Raw genomic sequence first — 23,459 nt, 5'->3', positions numbered from 1 at the left:
AAGGTTGAGTACTGCAACATGAGAATAGAAGGACATAGAATTGTGTAAGAACGTACCATAACCATAGCTCTTCCATGTTGCAGATTTCAGTCCCACCCAGTTACCCCCTTTCCCTTTTGATCATTTTATAAACTGGGTCCTTTACCTGATTACTGACCTTGTTTCTGGGAGGGATTTTTATACTACCTTTTACTCCTCCTGTTCTTGGGGGGGCTCTCTCTATGCAGCAGCCAGTTCTGAATTGGTTACATGCAGACAGCACAGATATAGCCGGTGTTAGTTTATGGCTCTTGCATGCAACATTGCACGTCCCTGCTTTCAAGACTTTGGTATACTGGCTTGATGTCTAGTGCTGCAGGCAGCAACTCTCTAATGTTAAGAATACTGCAACATGGAAGAGAAGGACATCTATGGTTATGGTTATGGTAAGATGTTCTATTCCAGTGTTGCAGTATTCACTAGTGAGTGTACCCTTCTTCCGATGAGCTTTTCCGGGCTGGTTTCCAAAGCTTTTCCAGTCCCTGATGGTGCATCAGACGTCTGATGTTTTGGCAGATGTACATCGTGTTTCACTGTTGCAGTCATTACACTTGGGTTATCCTGCTGGCAGGCTACCCGAAGTCGGCCTGAATTCCAAAGTCCTGGTCCGCCGTCGGTTGCTGTCACCTCTTCCCTGACGTCAGTGCGCCAGGGGTGTATAAGATGCAGCTGACACCATTTTCTTCAGTCTTTCTTGCTGCGCGGTGCCCTAAGCAAAAGCAGTTGGCAACTGCCGGACGGCCGACTCATGAGATTTTTGAAATTGAATTTCAGATCCAAAGTCTTCAATAAAGCTATGTAGCCCGTTGGGGAAACTTTTTTCTTGCTCCAGACCGATGTCAGAAAAAGTTAATAATTGTATTTCTTGTGGGAAGCAAATACCTCCTAAGGATTTTCATTCTTACTGTATTCCTTGCCTAGGCCCTGACCACAACATTGCTAGTTGTTGGTTTTGTGCTAGATTTAACCAATGCACTATTAAGCGTTGGTACGATTTTGCCTTTCATTACCTTGGCCAAAGGTTTAACTATATAATGCCGTCAGAACAGCCAACGACCGGAGTTCATAAAAAGCGCAAGGAAACAGAAAAGGACAGGCATCTGAGGTCCAAAACTGACAACAAAGCCTCCGCTAGGCCAGTCGCCGGTTCTCAGTGAGGCGCTTTCGCAGCCCCTGACACCTGCTACTTCAGAGCCACAGGCCGCCTCCGACTCCCACGTGGAGACCACTAGGCCTCTGGATACTCAAGGTATTGAGCTATCGGAAACTATTCCCTCGGATGGGTCCGGAACCGCTGAGCAGGAATCGGCTTCTGAGGGTGTTTTCAGACCTACACAGTTATATATCAAGCCAACCTCAGCTTCCAAGGCAAAGACTAAAACAGCTTTAAAGACAAAGAAACAATTACAGCATTCTCCTGGACAGACTTCCATGCCTAAGAAACAGATGCTCAAAATGGCCGAAGACCTAATTACTTTGATCAGGGGTTCCCATCCCCCTCCTGATAAGAGGCCTAGGCAAAACACTGAAAATGATTCCTCTGATCAGGTTTCCATTTCTTCTGACTCCTCTTCAGAACAGGGATACTCTCTTCCTCCCTATGAGGACTCTGATGCTGAAGAATCTATCACTTCAGCCTCTCCTCCTGAGGACTTTTCTTTTGGTGAACCCCTGCACACCATGAGAGAGCATTTCCATTGGGAGAGCCAAGATTACTCAGAATCTAAGAAAAGGCTCCGAGATTTTCTTTTACTGCCTCAGCACAGACCTCTTGCTATTCCACCTGTACTAGACGTTGTAGATGTATTTTCAGAGTCCGGTCTGTCTCCTGACTCTCTACCCCCTGCACCTGTTAAGCCAGACAGGTACTACAGGGTTCCAGATTCACATAAATTTCTATATAAAAACCCTGCTGCTGACCCAGAAACTATATCTCAGGGTCCCAAAGGGGTCAAGGCTTCCACTGCATAAAATCCTGTCCCCTCTGATAGTGATTCCAGAGCTCTGGACAGATGGGGGAAAAGGTTTACACCTCTGCTGCCTTGGCTGTAAGGGCTTTAAATTGTCTGTTTCATATGCTTAAATATCAGTAATACTTAATGTCACTGCTAAAACAGAAAATGCTGACAAATTCTGAATGTTCTGAAAACAAGGAATTGCAGAATTTATTGCATGCAGCTGAACAAGAGGGAAAGCATACTTTGCAATGTGGTTTTGATTCACTGGAGGCCTCTTGCAGGGCCGCTGTTACAGGCTCTGTCATTCGAAGGCATGCTTGCTTAAAGGAACAGAATCTGCCTGATGGTAAAGCTAAATTATTGGACACTGCATTACAGCATGATACTTTGTTTGGTGTTAAGGCAGAAGAGGTGTTAAAGAAAATGGAGGATAAAGTGAAGTCTATGCAGAAAGTAAAGGATTTTTTTACAGGTTCAGCCACCCAGATTTAGCAGGAACTGGCCTTCTAAGAATTGGTCCTTTCCAGTGTCAGACAGGCCACAAAGAGGCAGATACAGGTGCCCTAGAGGCAGATCTCAGCCCCAAGGCTCATACAGGCCTAAACAATGGGGTGCTTCTACCTCCAAAAGCGGAGAAGACAAATCACAGCCATATAGGAAACAGTCCCAGTGACTTTCCACTGCCAATGCCAAGCACTTATCTTTTGGCAGCACCCTTAGGGGGAAAGCTAGCACTTTTTTCACAAAGTTGGCACACGATCACCCAGGACAAGTGGGTCTTGAATATTGTTTCTCAGGGCTACAGGTTCCGCTTTCGCACCCTTCCAAAGACAAAAGGTATGCCAGACCTGCCACACAATCAGTGGGCAGAGGCACAAAAGCAAATTTAGTCTCTCATGGACATAAGGGCTATTCAGCGAGTAACACAGCAAGAGCAGGAACAAGGATTTTACTCAAGACTTCTTATTACCCAGAAAGGACAAAGCCTGGAGACCAATACTGGGCCTGTCTATTCTAAACACTTTTCTGGACGTTCCAAAATTCAAAATGTTGGCACTGCAGCAACTTCTGCCCGTGTTGGGCATGAAGGCTTGGCTCGTAACTTTGGACCTCAGAGGCATACCTACATGTCCCAATCAGACAATCTTGCAGAAGATACCTCAGATTCATAGCTGGCTCAATGCACTACCAATTCTCTGCACTGATCTTTGGCTGATCTACTTTGCCCAGGATCTTCACAAAATGCCTGGCACCAGTAATTGCATTTTGCAGACAGAGAAATTCAAATATATCCCTACTTGGACGACTGCCTTATTCAAGCAGAGAGCAAGGACATTCTACTGAAGCATCTGGCGTTTGTAAAGAGATTACTAATTTGCCTAGGGTACACAGCAAACGAAAAGAAATCAAAACTAGTACCCTCTCGAGAGATATTCCTGGGTGCAAGCTTAAATACAACTGCCCAGATGGCTTATCTCACGCCAGACAAAGGCAACTGACTTCTTACTTCGAAAAGTTGGCAACAAAAACCCAGTTACCTGCAAGAAAAATTCTGCAGGCTTTGGGCTTCATGGCATCCTGCATTCTGCTAATTCCATATGCAAGACTGCATATGAGGAAGCTACAATGGTATCTAAAAAGTGTTTGGACTCAACATTGCCACAACCTGGAAACATTAATTACCCTCATTCCCTGCCTGCAACAGGAGTTTCGATGGTGGGCACTGGCCTGTCACCACAACAAGGGACAGCCATTCACTTTACCCACAGCCAGGCAGACACTAACAACAGATGCATCGGATTATGCTTGTGGGGGCCCACATGGCAGGAAAATGTATTCAGGGCACGTGGCCCGCAAGCCAAATGCATCTTCATATCAACCAAAAAGAGATGCTAGCTGTACAGAATGCCCTGACAGCCTTCAAGGACGTACTCCATCCAGGACAACTGCTGATAAAGACGTACAATACTACAGTTATGTGCTACATAAAGCAAGGGGGCGCACATTCCTACCCCCTCTGCAGACAAGCCATGACTTTGTGGAACACAGCATTGACTTATCAGTTGCATCTGCAAGCACAATTCCTGCCAGGAAAGACAAATACTCTGGCAGACGAACTAAGCAGAAACCTCATGGACCCTCACGAGTGGAAACTAGATCCACATGTCTTCAGCATGATCACAAGGAAATGGGGATGCCCAGACATCTATTTGCCTCCCCTCACAACTGCCAACTGTAGAGAGTCTGCACAAGGACTTATTACAAACAAGCATGGAAGGTGGATGCGCTATCATTCAGCTGGAAAACCCTTACAGTATATGCCTTACCTCCACTGTCTCTCCTCCCCAAGTACTCCTAAAGGTCAGACAAGAGCAGCCAAAAATTATACTGATTGCCCTAGACTGGCCACGCCAGCACTGGTATCAATCCTAAGGAGCTTGTCTCAAGGCCCAGCCTGGACTTTACCTCAAATTCCTCATCTACTGACCCAACAAAGCAATCGGATCCTGTACAGCCAACTCGGAACCTTAAATCTGGCTGCATGGCGGATAATATAACCACTCAGAACACATCTCTCTCTAAAGCAGTTATGGATGTTATTTTGGAGGCCAGGAGGCCCAGCACCAGAAAATCTTATGCAGAAAAATGGAAGAGATTCTGTGCTTGGAACCATGCACAAGGAATTGACACGCTTGTTCCAAATATTCCTCAGTTTTTACAATACCTAGCTGAGATGCTGGACAATGGCCTATCCTCATCAATTAAGATCTATGCCTCTGCCATTTCAGCTCATTACAATACGGAACCACCTATTTTTTCACATCCACTGCTAAGGCAGTACCTCAGAGGGGCCAAAAACATAAGACCTCCAAGGAGAGCACCGATATCTACATGGGACCTCAATTTTGTCTTGGAAAAGCTCACACCGCCTCCTTTTGAGCCAGCCAATACAGCTGATATAAAATTCTTATCATGGAAAAGAGCTCTGCTCCTAGCAATAACTTCAGCAAGAAGAGTCTCAGAGTTACAGGCATTAATGGCTGTGGAACCTTTTATCATTTTCCATCCGGACAGGGTTTCTCTAAGGACGAACCCAACATTTATGCCTAAGGTAGTGTCCAGTGTGGCTCTTAATCAAACCATTCATTTGCCTACTTTTTATCCAAATCCACAGAATAAAGGGGAGAGACTTCTACATTCTTTGGATGTACATATACAGCTATGCTTCTACTTGGACAAAACTTGAGCTTTCAGAAAGACTGAGCAACATTTAGACTATTTCAAAATGGATAGGACACCATTCATTTCTGCTTTGCACAACATGGCAAATCAGTGCCTAAGGGCATTAGGCCACATTCGACCAGGGCAGCAGCCACCTCAGCAGCCTTCCTCAGAGGAGTACCAACCAAGGATATTTTGGAGGCTGCAACTTGGACTTCAGTGCACACTTTTACAAAGCACTACCACTTACCTGTTTACTCTAAATCCAGAGCAGGCTTTGCCACTGCAGTTCTGCAGTGCCTCCTAGCCACTCCTAATTCTATTTAGACCTAGCCGCCCAACCTCAGGTTTGGGATTCAACCCAAGTGTAATGACTGCAACAGTGAAACAAGAACATAGTACAGATGTTCATTGTGTTTCACTGCTGCAGTCATTACACTTGGGTTACCCAGCCTTAAAGCGGTCCCGCAGTCTGCCAGAGTTCCAAAGTCTTGGTCCAGCATCGGATGCTGTCACTTCTTCCCTGACGTCTATGCGCCAGGGGTATACAAGATGCAGCCAACGCCATTTTCTTCAGTCTTTCTTGCCGCGTGGTGCTCGAAGCAAAAGCAGTTTGCAAGTTCCAGTCGGCCGACTCCTGAGATTTTCAATTCGAATTTTCAGAACCGAAGTTCCCATTGGGGAAACTTTCTTGCCTCAGACCGATGTCAGTAAAAGTTAATTGTATTTCTTGTGGGAAGCAAATGCCTCATAAGGATTTTATTCTTACTGTATTCCATGCCTAGGCCCAGACCACGACGTCACTAGTTGTCGGTTTTGTGCTAGATTTAACAAACTCACTATTAAACGTCTGTTTCATTTTGCTCGCCATTACTTTGGACGAAGGTTTAATTATACCATGCCGTCGGAACATCCGACGACCGGAATGCACATAAAATGCAAAGACAAGGATAAGGAAAGGCATCAGAGGCCCAAAACTGACTATGAAGCCTCTTCTAGGCCAGTCGCCGGTTCACCAGTTCTCAGTGAGGCGCTTTCGCAGCCCCTGACACTCGCTACCTCAGAGCCACAGGCCGCCTCCGACTCCCACGTGGAGATGTCTAGGCCTCTGGATACTCAAGGTGTTGGGCCTACGGAAATTAGCACTTCAGATGGGTCCGGAGCCGCTGAGCAGGCATCGGCTTCTGAGGGTGTTTTCAGACCTTCACAGATTACCATAAAAACTACAGCCAAGTCTAAAACTCCATTAAAGACAATGAAGCAAGTACAGCATTCACCTGGACAGGCTCCATGCCTAAAAAACAGATGCTGAAAATGGCCGAAGACTTAATTACTCTGATTAGGGGTACCCATCCCCCTCCTGATAAAAGGCCTAGGCAGGATACAGACTGATTCCTCTGACCAGATTTCCATTTACTTTGATTCCTCTTCAGACCAGGGATACTCTTTACCCCCCATGAGGACTCTGATGCTGAAGAATCATTTCCTTCAGCCTATCCTCCAGAGGATTATTCTTTTGGGGAAACTTTACATACCATGAGGGAGCATTTCCATTGGGAGGGCCAGGATTACTCAGAATCCAAGAAAAGGCTCAGATTTTCTTATATTACCTCAGCACAGACCCCTTGCTATTCCGCCAGTGTTAGATATTGTGGATGATGTGTTCTCTTAATCCAGTTTAAATCCTGATTCTTTGCCCCTGCTCCAGTCAAGTCAGACGGGTACTACAGAGTCCCTGACTGTCAAATTTCTTTATAAAAACCCTGTTGCTGACCCAGAAACTATTTCCCAGGGTCCCAAAAGGGTGTAAAGGCTTCCATGGCTAAGAATCCAGTTCCCTCTGACAGGGATTCTAGAGCATTAGTCAGATGGGGGAAGAAAGTTTACACTTCTGCAACTTTAGCAGTGAGAGCTTTAAATTGCCAGTTTCACATGCTTAAATACCAACAATATTTAATGTCTCTGTTAAAGCAGAAAATGATTACAAGTTCAGGACAACCTGACTATAAGGAAATGAAGGAGTTATTGCATACATCTGAACAAGTGGGCAAACATAGTAGAAAACACAAACCGCCAGCACTTTACTAGTAATTTCTTTATTCGCAGCGATCTGGTACTTCGGCAGTTCGCCTTCATGGATCACATTGAATCTCGTGCAAACATAATATTTATATATGTATATATCTATATATATATATATATATATATATATATATATATATATATATGTATATATATATATATATATATATGTGTGTATATATATATATATATATATATATATATATATAGATATACATATATATATATATATACACACACACAGACACACTCCAAAAGCGCAAGCATTATTATCCAATTAATATATTAAGCAATTAAATGATTAAGTCATTCCAAAGTTTAAAGTGACCATATCCAATATACAATTAATTTTTACTAAGATATGTATAAAAATGAATAAATATAAACTTTTATACAACACATAAAATTGGAATAAATATATTAAATTATATACCCAATTCCTGATTCATGCCGTTAGGCTTAAGAGTATGAAACTTAAAAATCATTCTGGTTTCTAACTCCAATAATTTAGCTACAATATCATCCCCTCTATTAAGGAAGGGCTTTCCAAGTATACAAAATATTAAACTGTCGGAAGAGTTGTGTTTATCATGAAAATGTTTGGCAACAGGACTATTTAAGTTATGATTTCTAATATCTTTTAAATGTTCCAAAACACGGATCCTAATCATACGTTTGGTCTGTCCTATATACCACATATTATTACATGAACAGCCTAAAATGTAAACCACCCCCGTAGATCTGCAGTTGAAATAAAATTTCGGAACAAAGGTAATACCATTGATGACACTCGAATTCTTTGCCTCATTACAAATACTGCAAGAGCCACATGAGAAAGTACCAGATGATAAAAAAAATTATCTTTCCTTTCAACAAAATTATAATTTAACAATTCTTTAAGATTCTTTCCTCTCTTATAAGAAAATGTTATATGTTTTGGAAATAAGTAACCTATAGATTCATCTTCACAAATGTACCAATATTTTCTTATCAATGGAACCAATTCATTTGAAAAAACAGAGAACCTAGTAACATAAAAAAGCTTTTCTTCATTGTAAGTTTGTCCAGTAGTGGGGATCCCATACCTAAATTCAAAATTTTCAGTTGATGTAAAAATTCCATCAGCATTATTTCCAAGTTATTTATTTTTACATCTAAGTAGGTATGTCCTGTCATGGCCCCTTTCACTTAACCTCGACATAACTTTATCCAGTTCACAAATCTTTTCATCATTATTACTGGTGTGGTCATAAATCCTCTTGAACTCACCAAAAGGTAATGCCTTCAGTAAGTGCCCTGGATGCATGCTAGTAGCATTCAAAAACATATTAACAGAAGTTGACTTCCTAAAGGGCCTAAACCCTATGGTCCCCTGATCTTCAAACAATGTTATTTGAAGTGGGCAAACATACTCTGCAATGTGGTTTTGAATCATTAGAGGCTTCTTGTAGAGCAGCAGTTAGGGCATGATTTGTTAAAAGAGCAAGGTTTACCTGATCATGTTAAGGCTAAATTATTGGATGCTCCTTTACAGCAGGATTTTTTATTTGGTGTTAAGGCAGAAGAGGTATTAAAGACAATTGAGGCTAAGGCAACATCTATGCAAACAGTGAAGGATTTCTTACAGGTACAGCCACCTAGATTTAGCAGAAATTGGCCTTCAAAGAATTGGTCCTTTCCAGTGTCAGACAGACCACAGAGAGGCAGATACAGACGCCCAAGAGGCAGATCTCAGCCCCAAAGGCTCTTGCAGACCACGACAGTGGGGTGCTTCAACCCCAAAAGGAGGTGAAGACAAGTCACAACCTTACAGGAAACAGTCCCAATGACTTCCCCCTTCGAATGCCAAACACTTACCTTTTGGCAGCTCCCTTAGGGGGAAAACTTGCACTTTTTTATCAAAATTGGCATATAATCACCCAAGGACAAATGGGTTCTGAATATTGTGTCTCAAGGTTACAGGTTCCACTTTCACACTCTACCAAGGCTAAAAGGAATGCCAGACCTGCCACAAAATTAATGGGCAGAGGCACAAAAACAAATTACAGCCCTCATGGACATGAGAGCTGTTCAAAAAGTGCCACAACAGGAACAAGGACAAGGATTTTACTCAAGACTTTTTCTGGTCCCCAGAAAGGACAAAGCCTGGAGACCCATACTAGACCTTTCTACTCTAAATACTTACCTTGATGTTCCGAAATGCAAAATGTTGACACTACAGCAGCTTCTTCCCATGCTGGGCAAGAAGGCTTGGCTAGTAACGTTGGATCTCAAGGAGGCATATCTGCATGTCCCTATCTGACAAAATTGCAGAAGATATCTCCGCTTCATTGCAGGTTCAACCCATTATCAATTCTCTGCACTGCCCTTTGGCTTATCTACTGCACCCAGGGTCTTCACAAAATGCCTGGCACCAGTAATTGCATACTGCAGACAGAGGAATTCAAATCTACCCATACCTGGACGACTGCCTTGTTCAAGCAAAAAGCAAGGACATTCTTTTAAAGCATCTGGCATTTGTCAAACACCTTCTAAGTTGCCTAGGGTCCACAGTAAATGGAAAGAAATCAAAACTAGTGCCCTCACAAAACATAATATTCCTGGGTGCCAGCTTGAATACAATGGCCCAGATGGCTTATCTCACGCCAGACAAGCAACAACAGCTGACTCAATACTTCAAAATAATGGCAACAAAGACCCAGCTCCCTGCAAGAAAAATTATGCAGGCCTTGGTATTCATGGCATCTTGCATATTACTAATACCATTTGCAAAACTGCATACGAGGAAATTACAATGGTACCTGAAAAGCGTATGGACTCAGCACAGCCACAGCTTGGAAACAGTGATACCACTCATTCCCTGCCTTCAACAGGAGTGTCTATGGTGGGCACAGGCATGTCACCTCAACAAGGGTCAGCCTTTCACCTTACCCAGAGCCAGGCAAACTATAACAACAGATGCATCGGACTATGCCTGGGGAGCACACATGGCAGGACAGTGCATTCAGGCAAATGGACTACAGATCAAAGGCATCTGCATATCAATCAAAAAGAAATGCTAGCAGTACAGAATGCCCTAACAGCTTTCAAGGACCACTTACACCCAGGACACCTAATAATAAAGATGGACAATACCACAGTAATGTGGTACATAAACAAGCAAGGGGGCACACATTCCTACCCTCTATGCAGGCAAGCAATGACCTTGTGGAACACAGCACTCTCTTACCAAGTTCACCTACAAGCACAATTCCTGCCAGGAAAGAAAAGCACATTGGCAGACGCCCTAAGCAGAAACATCAGGGAACCCCACGAGTGGAAACTAGATCCACAAGTATTTGCAATAACTCAAAAATGGGGGCGCCCAGACAGATCTGTTTGCCAACCCCCAAAACTGCCAACTTCAAAAATTTTGTACAAGGACATTCCATCCACAAGCTTGGAAAGTGGACGCCCTCTCATTCAGTTGGTAAACATTTAACAGTGTATGCCTTTCCTCCACTGCCTCTTCTAGCAAAGGTACTGCTGAAAGTCAGATTAGAGAGGCCACAAATAATACTCCTTGCACCAGACTGGCCACGCCAGCACTGGTATCCAATTCTAAGGAACATGGCCCACGGCCCACCATGGATTTTACCACAAATTCCTCACCTGCTCACCCAGGGAGACCATCAGATTCTACACAGCCAGCTCAAGACTTTAAACCTGGCTGCATGGCAAATTACCTAAACAACCAGCCAACACCTCTCCAAAGCTGTTATGGATGTTATTCTGGAGGCCAGGAGGCCCAGCACCAGGAAAACCTATTCAGACAAATGGAAAAGATTTTGCACCTGGAACCAGGCTAAAGGCCAAAATCCCCTTGATCCAAACATTCCTCAGATTCTACAATATTTAACTGATGTTGCACAAAGGACTTTCCTTTTCATCTATTAAGATCCACGCCTCAGCAATTTCAGCTCATTACAACACTGATCCTCCTTTATTTTCACATCCACTCCTAAGACAGTACCTCAGAGGGGCTAAGAACATAAGACCGCCCAGGAAAGCACCAACACCTACTTGGGATCTCAACTTTGTTCTGGAAAAGCTTACACTGCCGCCCTTTGAACCAGCTTTTTCAGCTGATTTAAACTTTCTTTCATGGAAAACTGCCCTGCTACTAGCAATAACTTCAGCTAGAAAGAGTCTCAGAGCTACAGGCACTAATGGCAGTGGAGCCTTTCCTAATTTTTCATCAAGACAGAGTCTCTCTTCGAACTAACCCTTCGTTTATGCCAAAGGTGGTATCCAGTGTGGCCCTAAACCAAACCATTCATTTGCCCATCTTTTTCCTAGATCCCCAGAACAAAGGAGAAAGATTCCTGCACTCTTTGGACATTTACAGGCAATTACGTTACGACTTGGATAAAACTAAGGCTTTCAGAAAATCTGACCAGCTCTTTGTAGCCCATGCTGTTGGACCACAAGGAAAAGCTTTCTCATAACAGACCATTTCAAAATGGATAGGACATTGCATATGTTTCTGCTACACCCATCATGGGAAACCGGTGCCTGTTAACATTAGGTCCCACTCCACCAGGGCTACAGCTACATCAGCAGCCTTTCTCAGAGGGGTGCCAACCAAGGATATTCTGGAAGCTGCAACTTGGAGTTCAGTGCACACCTTCACCAAACACTATCACTTACCTCTATATTCTAAGACTAGAGCTGGTTTTGCCACTGCAGTTTTGCAGGGCCTACTAGCTTCTTCTAATCCAGTTTTAACTCCACCACCCATCCTTAGCTTTGGGATTCAACCCAAGTGTGATGACTGCAGCAGGGTAACACGATGAACATAGTACAGTTTTGTACCTACCATAAATGTAGATGTTTGAGTGTTCACCCTGCTGCAGTCCAGGTTACCCTCCCTCAATCCCCTCTTAACTAGCTGGACTTAACTATACCTTTCTTTCCTATACAACCTCTGTGGTGTATTTGCTTGTGCCTGAAGGTATTGTTTTATTTTTATATGTACATTTTTATATAGCAATATGTATCTCTACCTATTGGGGGCACCTGACATCTGGGGCAGGAAAAACTGAAGAGAATGTCTTTGGATGCCTCTTATATACCCCTGATGTACTGATGTCAGGGAAGAAGTGACAGCAACCGACATCGGACCAAGACTTTGGAACTCTGGCTGACTGCGGGACTGCCTGACGGCAGGATAAACCAAGTGTGATGACTGCAGCAGGGTGAACACTCTAACATCTACATTTATGGTAGGTACAAAACTGTACTTTTTGTACCTACCATAAATGTAGATGTTAGTGTCTTCACTGCTGCAGTCCTGGTTACCCACCCGCCATCCCCTCTTTCTTAGCTGGGACTAATCAATACTTTCTACCCTATACTACCTATGTGGTGTATTTGCTGGTAACTGAAGGTTTTGTTTTACCTTGTTGTATGTTTTATTAACAATATGTATTGCCTACCTATTTGGGGCACCTGACATCTGGGGCAAGAAAAACTGAAGAAAATGGCATTGGCTGCATCTTGTATACCCCTGGCGCACTGACATCAGGAAAGAAGCGACAGCATCTGACGCCGGACCAAGACTTTGGGACTCTGGCCGACTGCGGGACCACCTGATGGCAGGATAATGCAAGTGTAATGACTGCAGCAGTGAAGACACTCTTAACATCTACATTTATGGTAGGTACAAAACTGTACTTTGTGTTCCTACCATAAATGTAGATGTTCGAGTGTATTCACTGTTGCAGTCGAGGTTACCCACCCACCATCCCCCTTTCTTTGCTGGGACTTATTTTGTACTTCTCTGTTCTATACAATCTATGTGGGTGTATTTGCTTGTAGATGAAGGTAATGTTTGTTAGTGCATGCTTTTTTATAAGCAATGTTTTTAGCCTACCCTTTTGGGGGCACCTGACATCTGGGGCAAGAAAAACTGAAGAAAATGGCGTCTGCTGCATCTTGTATACCCCTGGCGCACTGACGTCCGGGAAGAGACAACAGCAACCGACGCCAAACCAGGACTTTGGAATTCAGGCCAACTGCAGGTAGCCTGCCAGCAGGATAACCCAAGTGTAATGACTGCAACAGTGAATACACTCGAAAATCTACATTTATGGTAGGTACACAACTGTACTGTACGTTTGCCATGAATGTGACGTCTGAGCCCACCAGCCCTCGGAGCTTTTCAGCCGCAAGCCGTACGCCAGGTGTTCCTGCTACTCGCAGATGTCTGATCAGCTTTGCATTAAGATAAGTATCCTGTTGGGGATTTTCTTCAGTCCTTTTTGTAATACCATAGTCTGTTAATGTTCAGTAAGAGCAAGTGCAACTCTGGTCATCATTTTCCCCACAAAGACACCCACGACTAGTGTCTCTTTTTTTTGGGTAGAGGTCACTATTATAAAAACTGCGCCATCTGTAAGTCGTTCGTCCCGAAGACTCTTCGCTGCCGACTTCAGCCCCTTGACTTATACCTTGAAACTCAGCGCCTTAGACAGATTGCTCTCTGTATGGAAGCCACTACTGACGCTCCATCCTAACCACCCAGGAGGAGGGCCAAGCCCACGGGGCCATCTACTTCCACGAGCCTCCCTCCACTGATTCTCAGCCTGTAGTCACCATTAGCTTGGCCGAGGAACTTGCCTCCGCTTCTTTGGATAAAGTAGGTACCTATCAGGAGGCCACACAATCCAGAGGAGATGACACATCTGGGGAAGATATCCCGGCACGTAATTCAGACTCCATGGGGGAACCAGTAACTGGGATGGGCGCTTCAGACCAGGCGTCAGCCGTTCCTACTACAACTTCCAGGCCTACTACCGCCAGACGCTGGTTAGGCCTACTACGAAAAAACAGAAGAGGCATATTCCACCAACCCTGGAGTCATTGCCCTACTGGCAGGCCTTCAGCCAGAGCTTCTACAATGCCTTCCTGGCCCTTAGGCCTACGGCAGACCTTCCTGCTGCTCCACCTCTTCAGTCCCTGGCCTCTCCAGCCTGAGAGAACTCTTACCATCCTGCAGAAGAGGAAATGTCTGACTCCTCAGACGATTCCTTGCCCTACTCTTCTCAGATTTCTTCCCCTTTGTGGTATGGATCCCCAGAAGATGCCTCTGCTGAAGCTGATTCCCCTGTGAAAGACCTTACCTTTGGGGAACAGTCAATCTTATGAGGGGATACTTTAAATGAGATTGTTCAGACATGTCTATGGCTCAAAAAAAAGATTCTATGGCCTGATCCAGATGTAATCTCTTTACCCGGCTCTTATTCCCGATGTCCAGCCTGCCTTCCTGGATGACATTGCTGCAGCATGCATAAACCCAGATTCCCAGCCACCTGCCCTTAGAAAGGTGGACAGGTTATATAGGGTACCTGATGCAGAAAAATTCCTTTTCAAGTGCCCTCCAGCTGACCCAGCTACTATTTCTATTGCTACTGATAGGGCTACCAAACTTCTCCCTACTGTCACTGTCCCGCCTGCAGATAAAGACAGCAAGGCCATGGAGAGGTGAGGAAAGAAGATATACACTTCTGCTACCCTAGCGTTTAGGGCAACAAATTACCAGTCACACATGGCCAAATACTCCTTGGCCCTCCCTAGACAAACACTTAAGGAACTCCGTGAGATCTCTGACTTCTCTACAAAGGCATACCTGTGTTCTTTGCTCAGTCTCGTCTCCCAAGTCAATAAATATTCCCTCAGGTGTGCATATGATGCAGCTGAAGTCTCGGCCAGTTCAATTACATCTGCCTCTGTGTTGAGGAGTTACTGTTGGCTGTGTCTACAGCCCCTACTGGATGATTTGAAGGCCAAGCTCTTGGATTCACATTTGGATCACACTGCCCTATTTGGCACTGGCAGATTCAATTCTATTTGCCTAAGACTAAGGCTTGTACGCAAATCAAACCAGTTGTTTGTTTCATTCCACCCTAGGGCTCTGGGAAAAGCTGTGGTAAAAAAAAAAAAAAAAAAAAAAGACATTTCTTCTTGGATTGCTAGGGCCATTTCCTTTTGTTATACACACCATGGGAAGAAACTGACAGGCAACGTCCGTCCCCATTTCACAAGAGTCATGGCTTCTTCTGGAGTCTTTTTTTTTAAAGGTCTAGACACCAGCTCCATCCTGGAAGCAGCTACCTGGTCCTCTGTGCACACCTTCACCAGACACTATAAACGGGACCACATCTCCAGGACAGGATTTGCCAGGGCTATCCTGCATGGGTTCCTGGAATCTTCATTCAGACAATCTCCCAGCCAGCAGTGAGCGTTTGTACGCACCCACCAGTGAATAATGCAACATTGGAATAGAAGGACATAGGAAAGTTGTATGAAATCTTACCATAACTGTAGATGTCCTTCTCTTCCATGTTGCAGTATTCCTTCCCTCCCTCCATCACTCTGATGTTCTTCCTGTTTCACTGTTGCAGTTATCACACTTGGGTTATCCTGCCAGGGGTAGCCCTCAGTCTGCCCGAATACCAGAGGCTTAGTATTTCTGCATCGGTTGCTGTCGTTCCAGGACTGACGTCAGGTCGTCAGGGGTATAAAAACAGCCAGCTGATGCCATTACATCGGTCTTTCTTGCAGAGGATCCCAAAGCAGAAGCAGTTCGCATGAGTGCTGGTCGGCCGCTACCTCAGTTTTTTGTTTCCGAAATTGAAGTTGAAGTCTTCTAAAGCCAAGTACCCCATTTGGGATCCTTTTTTCTTGCCCTAATCATTGTCAGAAAAAGTTAACAATTGGCTCGCCTGTGGAAAGCAAATATCACACACAGATTTCCATTCTTACTGCGTCACCTGTTTAGGCCCAGACCATGATGTCCCTCGTTGCCGGTTTTGTGCTTTGTTCAACTCCCGAACTGTTCGTCATCGGGCCCTTCTTGTCGCTTAATACTTTTGCTGTCTATCACCGTATTCCGAAATGGCTTCGGTAAGCCATCAGACTACCGATCTTCTGAAAAAACGTAAGGATCAAGACAGAGACCACACACGTCCAAAACTGCCGGCAAACGCTTCTGTTAAATTAATCACCAGTTCACCGGTACTCAGTGAGGTGCTTTCGCAGCCCCTGATGCCCGCATCAGATTCGTAGGCCGCTACCGAGACCCGTTAGGAGTCTTGCATGCCGCAAGACTCTTCTTTGACTTCGGAACCTGTGTATGTCTCTACCTTGGATGGATCTGGAGCTGCTTTGCAGGCACCGGCTTCTGAGGAAGTTCTTCGCACTACCGATATTCGACACAAGCCGACGACTTCTTTCACTTCAGTTCTTTCTAAAATTACCGAGTTTCTAAGGCCCAGAGTATGAGCTACGCCTAAACAATGGAGTACCTCCATTTCTAAACCAGGGAGTGCTAAGCCACCCCCATAAGGAAAGAATTCCCAATAACTCCTCAACTCCTCCTCTCTACTCTGTCCATGCCCCTAGGAGGAAAACTTGCCTCCCATGCAGAAAATTAGGCCTCAGTCACCAATGATTGATTAGTCCTCAACATAGTGTCCCAGGGGTACAAATTTAATTTCCGCACCTTGCCAACCCCAAAGGGATTCCCAGGTCTTCCACCAAACCAGTGGGCAGAGGCACACAATCAAGTTCATTCCCTGCTCTCCATGAGGACTATTCAGCCTGTCCCTGAAGATCAGATAGGCCAAGGGTTCTATTCCAGGCTTTTTCTAGTACCCAGAAAAGATGGCTCCTGGTGCCCAATCTTAGATATATCTATTCTAAACCCCTTCCTGGTGGTACCAAAATTCAAAATGCTCACACTGCAGCAGCTTCTCCCTATGCTGTCCAAAGATGCCTGGTTAGCCATGCTAGACCATAGAGGCCTGTCTGCATATCCCAATCAGAGATTCATGCAGGAAATGTCTACATTTCAGGGCAGGATCTATGCATCATCATTTCTGTGCACTTCCCTTTGGCTTATCCACTACTCCCAGAGTTTTCACAAAATGCCTGGCTCCAGCCGTTTCTTATTGCAGACAAAGAAATATTCAAATTTACCCTTACTTGGATGACTGCCTAATTCAGGCAGACAGGAAAAGCTGTTACAGCACCTGACAGTTGTTAAGGACGTACTAACTTCACTGGGGATACACTATCAACGAGAAGAAATCCAAATTTGTCCCCGGTCAAAAAATTGTATTCTTGGGGGCAAGCCTGGACACGGCATCCCGGATTGCATTTCTAACTCCAGAAAAACAAGCCTATCTGACAGGCTACTTCTCTCAACTGGCCACTAGAACCCAGTTATCCGCAAGGAAAATCCTGCAAGCTCTAGGGTTCATGGCCTCTTGCAGTCTACTAATTCCATATGCCAGACTGCATATGAGGAAACTTCAGTGGTACTTAAAAGCCTTTGGTATCAACTTTCACAGGACCTGGAAACTATTATACCTATGATACTAAGGAAAGATTTTCTTTGGTGGGCAGCAGCATGCAACCACGACAAGGGACTTCCCTTTTCACAACCCCATGCCGCTCAGACCCTAACCACAGATGCATCAGACTATCCCTGGGGTGCTCACTTGGATGGAAGGTGCCTTCAGGACCATTGGAGCTCAAACCAAATTTGTTTGCACATCAGCCAAAACGAGATGCTAGCTGTTCAGCACACAGACAGCTTTCAGTCCCCTGCTCTCTCCAGGGCCTCTACTTATCAAAACCGACAACACCACAGTGATGTAGTACATCAACAAGCAGGGGGGGGGGTCCACTCTTACCCTCTCTGCAGACTAGCCATGACCCTTTGGAACACGGCCTCAGCCATGCATATTCATCCGCAGGCTCAATTCCTGCCAGGCAACCAAAACTCTCTGGCTGACAACTTAAGCAGAAATCTCCTAGACCCACACAAGTGGCAATTAAACCACAACACCTTAAACCCTGTGACCCAAAAATGGGGTACCCCGAAGCTGGACCTATTTGCCTCCCCCCTACAACCACCAGCTCAACAAATTCTTCACCTGGGAACCTCACAGCAAGGCCTGGAAAGTGGATGCCCTATCCTTCCAATGGGCAAACCTCTCTGCATTTCCCGTCTACCTCTTCTGACCAGAGTATTACTCAAAATAAGGGAGGAAAGACCAAGGGCAGTCCTGATTGCACCAGACTGGCCACGCCAACACTGGTACCCACTACTGTTCAGTCTGTCCCCATTGTCTCCATGGCACCTACCCCAGATTCCAACTCTCCTGATTCAGCAGGAGGGAGAGTACTTGCATCCACCGTTGCAGACACTAATCCTAGCAGCTTGGCTTATTCCTTGACTTACCCTCCAGTGACCACCTTAAGCAAACAAGTCCTGTATGTCATACGTGAAGCCATACGACCCAGTACTAGAAAATCCTATGCTGACAAGTGGAAAAGGTATTGTTCCTGGGTCCAGACTAAAGGAGCTGACCCAGCACAGCCCTTCTTACCTCTCATCCTGGATTACCTAGCAGACCTACTCCACAGGGGCCTGTCCTCTTCCATTAATATCCATGCCTCTGCCATCTCTGCACATTACAGCACTGAGCCACCTCTCTTGTCTCACCCTCTCATCAAACAATTCCTGAGAGGGGATAACTTCAGGCCACCAAGAAGAGCTCCTTCTCCTGCTTGGGACCTAAACTTTGTGTTGGACAAGCTCACGCTCCCCCCTTTGAGCCTGCAGCTTCAGCAGAATTTAAATTCCTCTCTTGGAAAAGCAGCCTTGCTTCTGGACATCACTTCAGCTAGAAAAGTGTCTGAGTTACAAGCACTAGGGCCTCAGCCTCATCCTCCATTGCTCTGCCACTGCTTAGCCCTAGAAAGACAGCAAATCTATGGATAGGATTGTTAAGAAGGTCTGTACCTCTTCCACTTTGGTGTTTAGAGCCATCAGCTGTCACACATGACCAAATATACTTTGGACCTGGTCTCTCAAGCTTCCAACTTGTTGACCACTATTCCTGACTGCCCTACAAAAGCTGTCATTTTTTCTAAACCATCTCTGGCTGCCCAAGTAGCCAGACACTCAATTAGATGCAGCTATGATGCTGCAGAAGCCTCTGCTTGCTCTACAGCATCTACCTCTGTTCTCAGGAGATATTCGTGGCTTAGACTTCAACACTTACCAGAAGACTTTGTCTAAGATCTTAGATGCCCCCCTGGACTCCAATGTTATGTTTGGGAAACAATTGGCAGATCTTTCTAAAAACCTGCGAGGAATTACAAGACATCAAACATTTGTTGGTGTCCACAATCCCCAAATATTACAGGAATTACCTGCCAAGGCCACATTTGTCAGATGTAACCCAATTTTTGCTGGAACTACCTCTTCCAGACATAGAAGAGGAACCAGAAGACAAACCACTTCCAGGCCGGCTGCCCCAGAGCAGCCTCCTAGACGGCCTTTTTAAGACAGAGGAGGCCCCAACAATGCGTGGCTGCCTTGCCCCCCTACCCATCTCTGCCTGCCTCTCCCACTGCTTCCCCTTTTGGGAAACCATCACCAGACAGATGGGTTCTGACTGTTGTCCAAAAAGGATACTTCCTCTCCTGGAAAGAAAAGCCACCCCAAAGAGGCACCCCCCCCCCCCCCCCAGAAATCAGACACCTCGTACCACAGGTCCTGACGGATCTTTTGAACTTGCGTACCGTAGAACCTGTCCCCTCAGGACAGGAGGGAAGAGGCTTCTACTCATGATTGTTCCTGATCCCCAAAAAGGATGGACCGTGGAGACCTATCCTAGACCTTTCCTCCTTAAATCTATTCTTAAAGGTGCCCACCTTCAGAATGCTGTCACTCCCAAGCTTACTACTTCTTATACCAGCCAAGGCTTTCATGGCCACGTTGGACCTAATAGAAGCCTATTTGTACTTGCCCATCCTGTCCTCCACAGGAAGTGTTTACGTTACTCTGGGACTTCTCTCCTTTCCAGTTTACTGCCTTGCCCTTTGGTTTGTCCACTGCTCCCTGTGTGTTCACAAAATGCTTGGCTCCTGCCATTGCCTATTGCAGAACACAGGGAATTCATATTTATCCCTACCTAGACGACATCCTGATCCTAGCAGACAGCAAAGAAACCCTTTCAACCCATCTGCAATTCACCATGTCCCTTCTACAAAATCTGGGGTTCACCCTCAACCTCCCAAAGTCTTCCTTGACCCCAGAGTAAGGCACGATATTTCTGGGGTGCAGAATCAAAACAGACATAATGAAAGCTTTTCTACCCCAAGACAAGGTCATCTCCCTGACCTCCTATTTCAAAGCCCTGCTGCAGACCCAAGCAATAACTGAAGGCAATTCCTCAGGAACCTGGGCCTTATGGCAGACCCATCCCTATGTTTCCTCTAGCCAGAATGCATATGAGAAAGCTACAGTGCTGTCTAAAAAAGTTGGGTCCCAAGACCAGTATCCCCTGGAGCAAGAAATTTCACTCCTACCCTGCCTAAAGGTGGAGGTCAGCTGGTGGATTCAACAAGTCCAGCTCAACCCAGGCCTTACCCTCCAGCCCACTCTCCCAACCCAGGTTATGCATACAGATGCATCAGACTCAGGATTGGGAACCACTCTGGTATCCTGCAGGTTTCAAACAACTTGGCCCCCTTCCTTAAAGGCCAAACATATCAATGCGAGAGAAATGACAGCAGTCCTCCTGGCTCTGAAAACCCTCAGTTCCCTGCTACTACCAGGTGTTCTTCAAATAATTACAGACAGCACCACAGTTATGTGGTACCTTAACAAACACTGAGGAAAAAAAGCATACTACCTGTGCAGACTAACCTTACTGATATAGGCTCTAGCCTCTTGCCACAAATTGTCCCTGCAGGCATTCTACGTCCCCTCGCAGGACAACAAGCAAGCAGCCCTTCTAAGCAGGACATCCTCTCCACAGCAGGAATCGATGCTGGACATTATTGTCTTCCTAGACACATAGTCCACCGGTGGGGCACTCCTCAAGTAGACTTGTTTACCTCCACCCAAAACAAACAACTGCAGACCTTCTGCTCTAAGACCTACTCCCCTCTAGCTTTGAGAGTAGATGCTGTCAGCATTTCTTGGATGGGGAGATTTCTATACACCTTTCCTCCCTTCCCACTAATTCAGATAGTCCTACTGAAAATCAGGAGAGAGAAACTAAAAATCTTGTTGGTGACTTTCTACTGTCCAAGGCAGCACTGGTTCCCCCTACTTCACAATCTAGTCAAGGGCAGTCACCACAAGTTACTCCACAAAGTGGACCTTCTGACACAACAAAAGGGAATCCTCATCCACCCACACTTGCAGAAGTTGTCACTGACACTGTGGGTGATACATTTTTAATTCCCTGCAGGCACTACTACTCAAAGGACGTGCTTTCATTCCTGAGGGAGGCCAGGAAACCTACTACAAGAAAATCATACCTTGCTAAATTAGAAAGATTTTCAAAATGGTGTCTGGACAAGGGCATGGACTCTTGCATTGCAGATTCCCCCCCCCCCCTCCCATTTCTTGCATATGTGTGTCAACTAGTAAAAGGCGGCCTTTCATACTCTTCAGTAAAAGTCCACCTCTCTGCAATCTCATCCTGCCCACCACTAGACCCTCCCTTACTAGACGGGCTCAGTGTAAAGCTATTCTTAAAAGGGGTCTTAGACATTGGGCCTCCAAGAAAGCCCATCCCACGACCCAGGGACCTTAACTTCATTCTGGAAAAGCTAACCCAGCACCCATTCAAACCTGCTGGGACAGCTACTCTACAGATGTGTACATAGAAAACAGTACTGCTAGTGGCCATAACTTCTGCCAGAAGGGTGTCAACTACAGGCCTTAATAGCCTGCCCCCCATACTACTTTCCACAAGGACAGGGTTACTCTAAGAACTAATCCCTCCTTCATGCCTAAGGTGGTCAACTATTTGTCATGAAACCAAATCGGTTCACCTTCTACCCCTCTCACACCAATGAAGGGGAGAGGATACTTCTCTCTCTGGATGTACACAGACAGCTAAGATTTTACCTGGACAAATCAAAGTCCATTAGAAAATCCAATCAACTCTTTGTTTCCTTCCACCCCTGGGCAAGGCGGTCTCCAAACAAACCATCGGGTGTTGGATTAGGAAAGCCATTTGCCTGTGTTACACCATGGCAAAAAATACACTTTGAAGATAAAAGCTCATTCCACCAGGTTAATGGTAGCCTTCAAAGCCTTTCTCAAAGGCCTGGACACTGTTTCTGTTATGGAAGCAGCCACATGGTCCACCTTTCACCAAGCACTACAAGTTAGACAGTGTTTCCAGAGCACAGGGAGGATTTGCCAGGGCAATCCTACAGGGCTTTGTAGAATCAGCGTCTTCATCTGCCACCCTTCTTTCCAAGTAAGCTGTGGTACTCCCACACAACAAGAATACTGCAACGTAGGAATAGAAGGACATAGAATAGTTGTTTAAAATCTTACCGTAACCATAGATATCCTTCTCTTCCATGTTGCAGTATTCTTTCCTGCCCACCAAAACCCACTTGTCCTTCAATTACTCAGTCCAGCATATCCTTAGGTTCCTTGGGTCCTATACCCTGTCCTTGGACCTATGAAAACCACATAAGGGCTCCACGTCCCTATGCCGGACATCACTGGCATCTCCTCCTGCTGGGCTTTCAAGTTCTGAGGTCTGTGCATGGATGTCACATTTAAGGCCCCTGGTTTATGGCCCTACATGTGACGTCCCACGCAGCTGCAACAGCCAAGCTGAAGCTTTTGTATAAGAGCCGACATTCGGGTTGCCTGAGCCAGAAAATCCCACAACAAGAGTATGGCAACATGGAAGAAAAGGACATCTATGGATGTTCGTGTTTCAATGTTGCAGTCATTACACTTGGGTTATCCTGCTGGTCGTCGACTGTTCCGACTGCATTATATAGTTAAACCTTCGGCCATAGTAATGAAAGGCAAAATCGTACAGATGCTTAATAGTGCGTTGGTTAAATCTAGCACAAAACCGACAACTAGCAACATCGTGGTCAGGGCCTAGGCAAGGAATACAGTAAGAATGAAAATCCTTATGAGGTATTTCTTCCCACAAGAAATACAATTGTTAACATTTTCTGACATTGGTCTGGAGCAAGAAAAAAGTTTTCCCGACGGGATACTTGGCTTTATTGAAGACTTCGGATCTGAAATTCAGTTTCGAAAATCTG

At 45.3% G+C, this 23,459-nt stretch overlaps 1 protein-coding gene across 1 annotated transcript in view; it reads left to right on the top strand.

Moving 5' to 3' along the window:
* Positions 1–23,459, top strand: part of LOC122797814 — a 2,009,088-nt gene that overhangs the window by 1,087,101 nt on the left and 898,528 nt on the right. The gene's annotated exons all lie outside the window — the stretch shown is intronic.

Source organism: Protopterus annectens, chromosome 3.part1 (genome assembly GCF_019279795.1).
Source record: "Protopterus annectens isolate FY-2018-M chromosome 3.part1, PAN1.0, whole genome shotgun sequence".
Classification (NCBI taxonomy): Eukaryota; Metazoa; Chordata; order Ceratodontiformes; family Protopteridae; genus Protopterus; species Protopterus annectens.
Note: the sequence above shows the minus strand (reverse complement) of the source record. Positions and strands in the feature narration are given on the sequence as shown.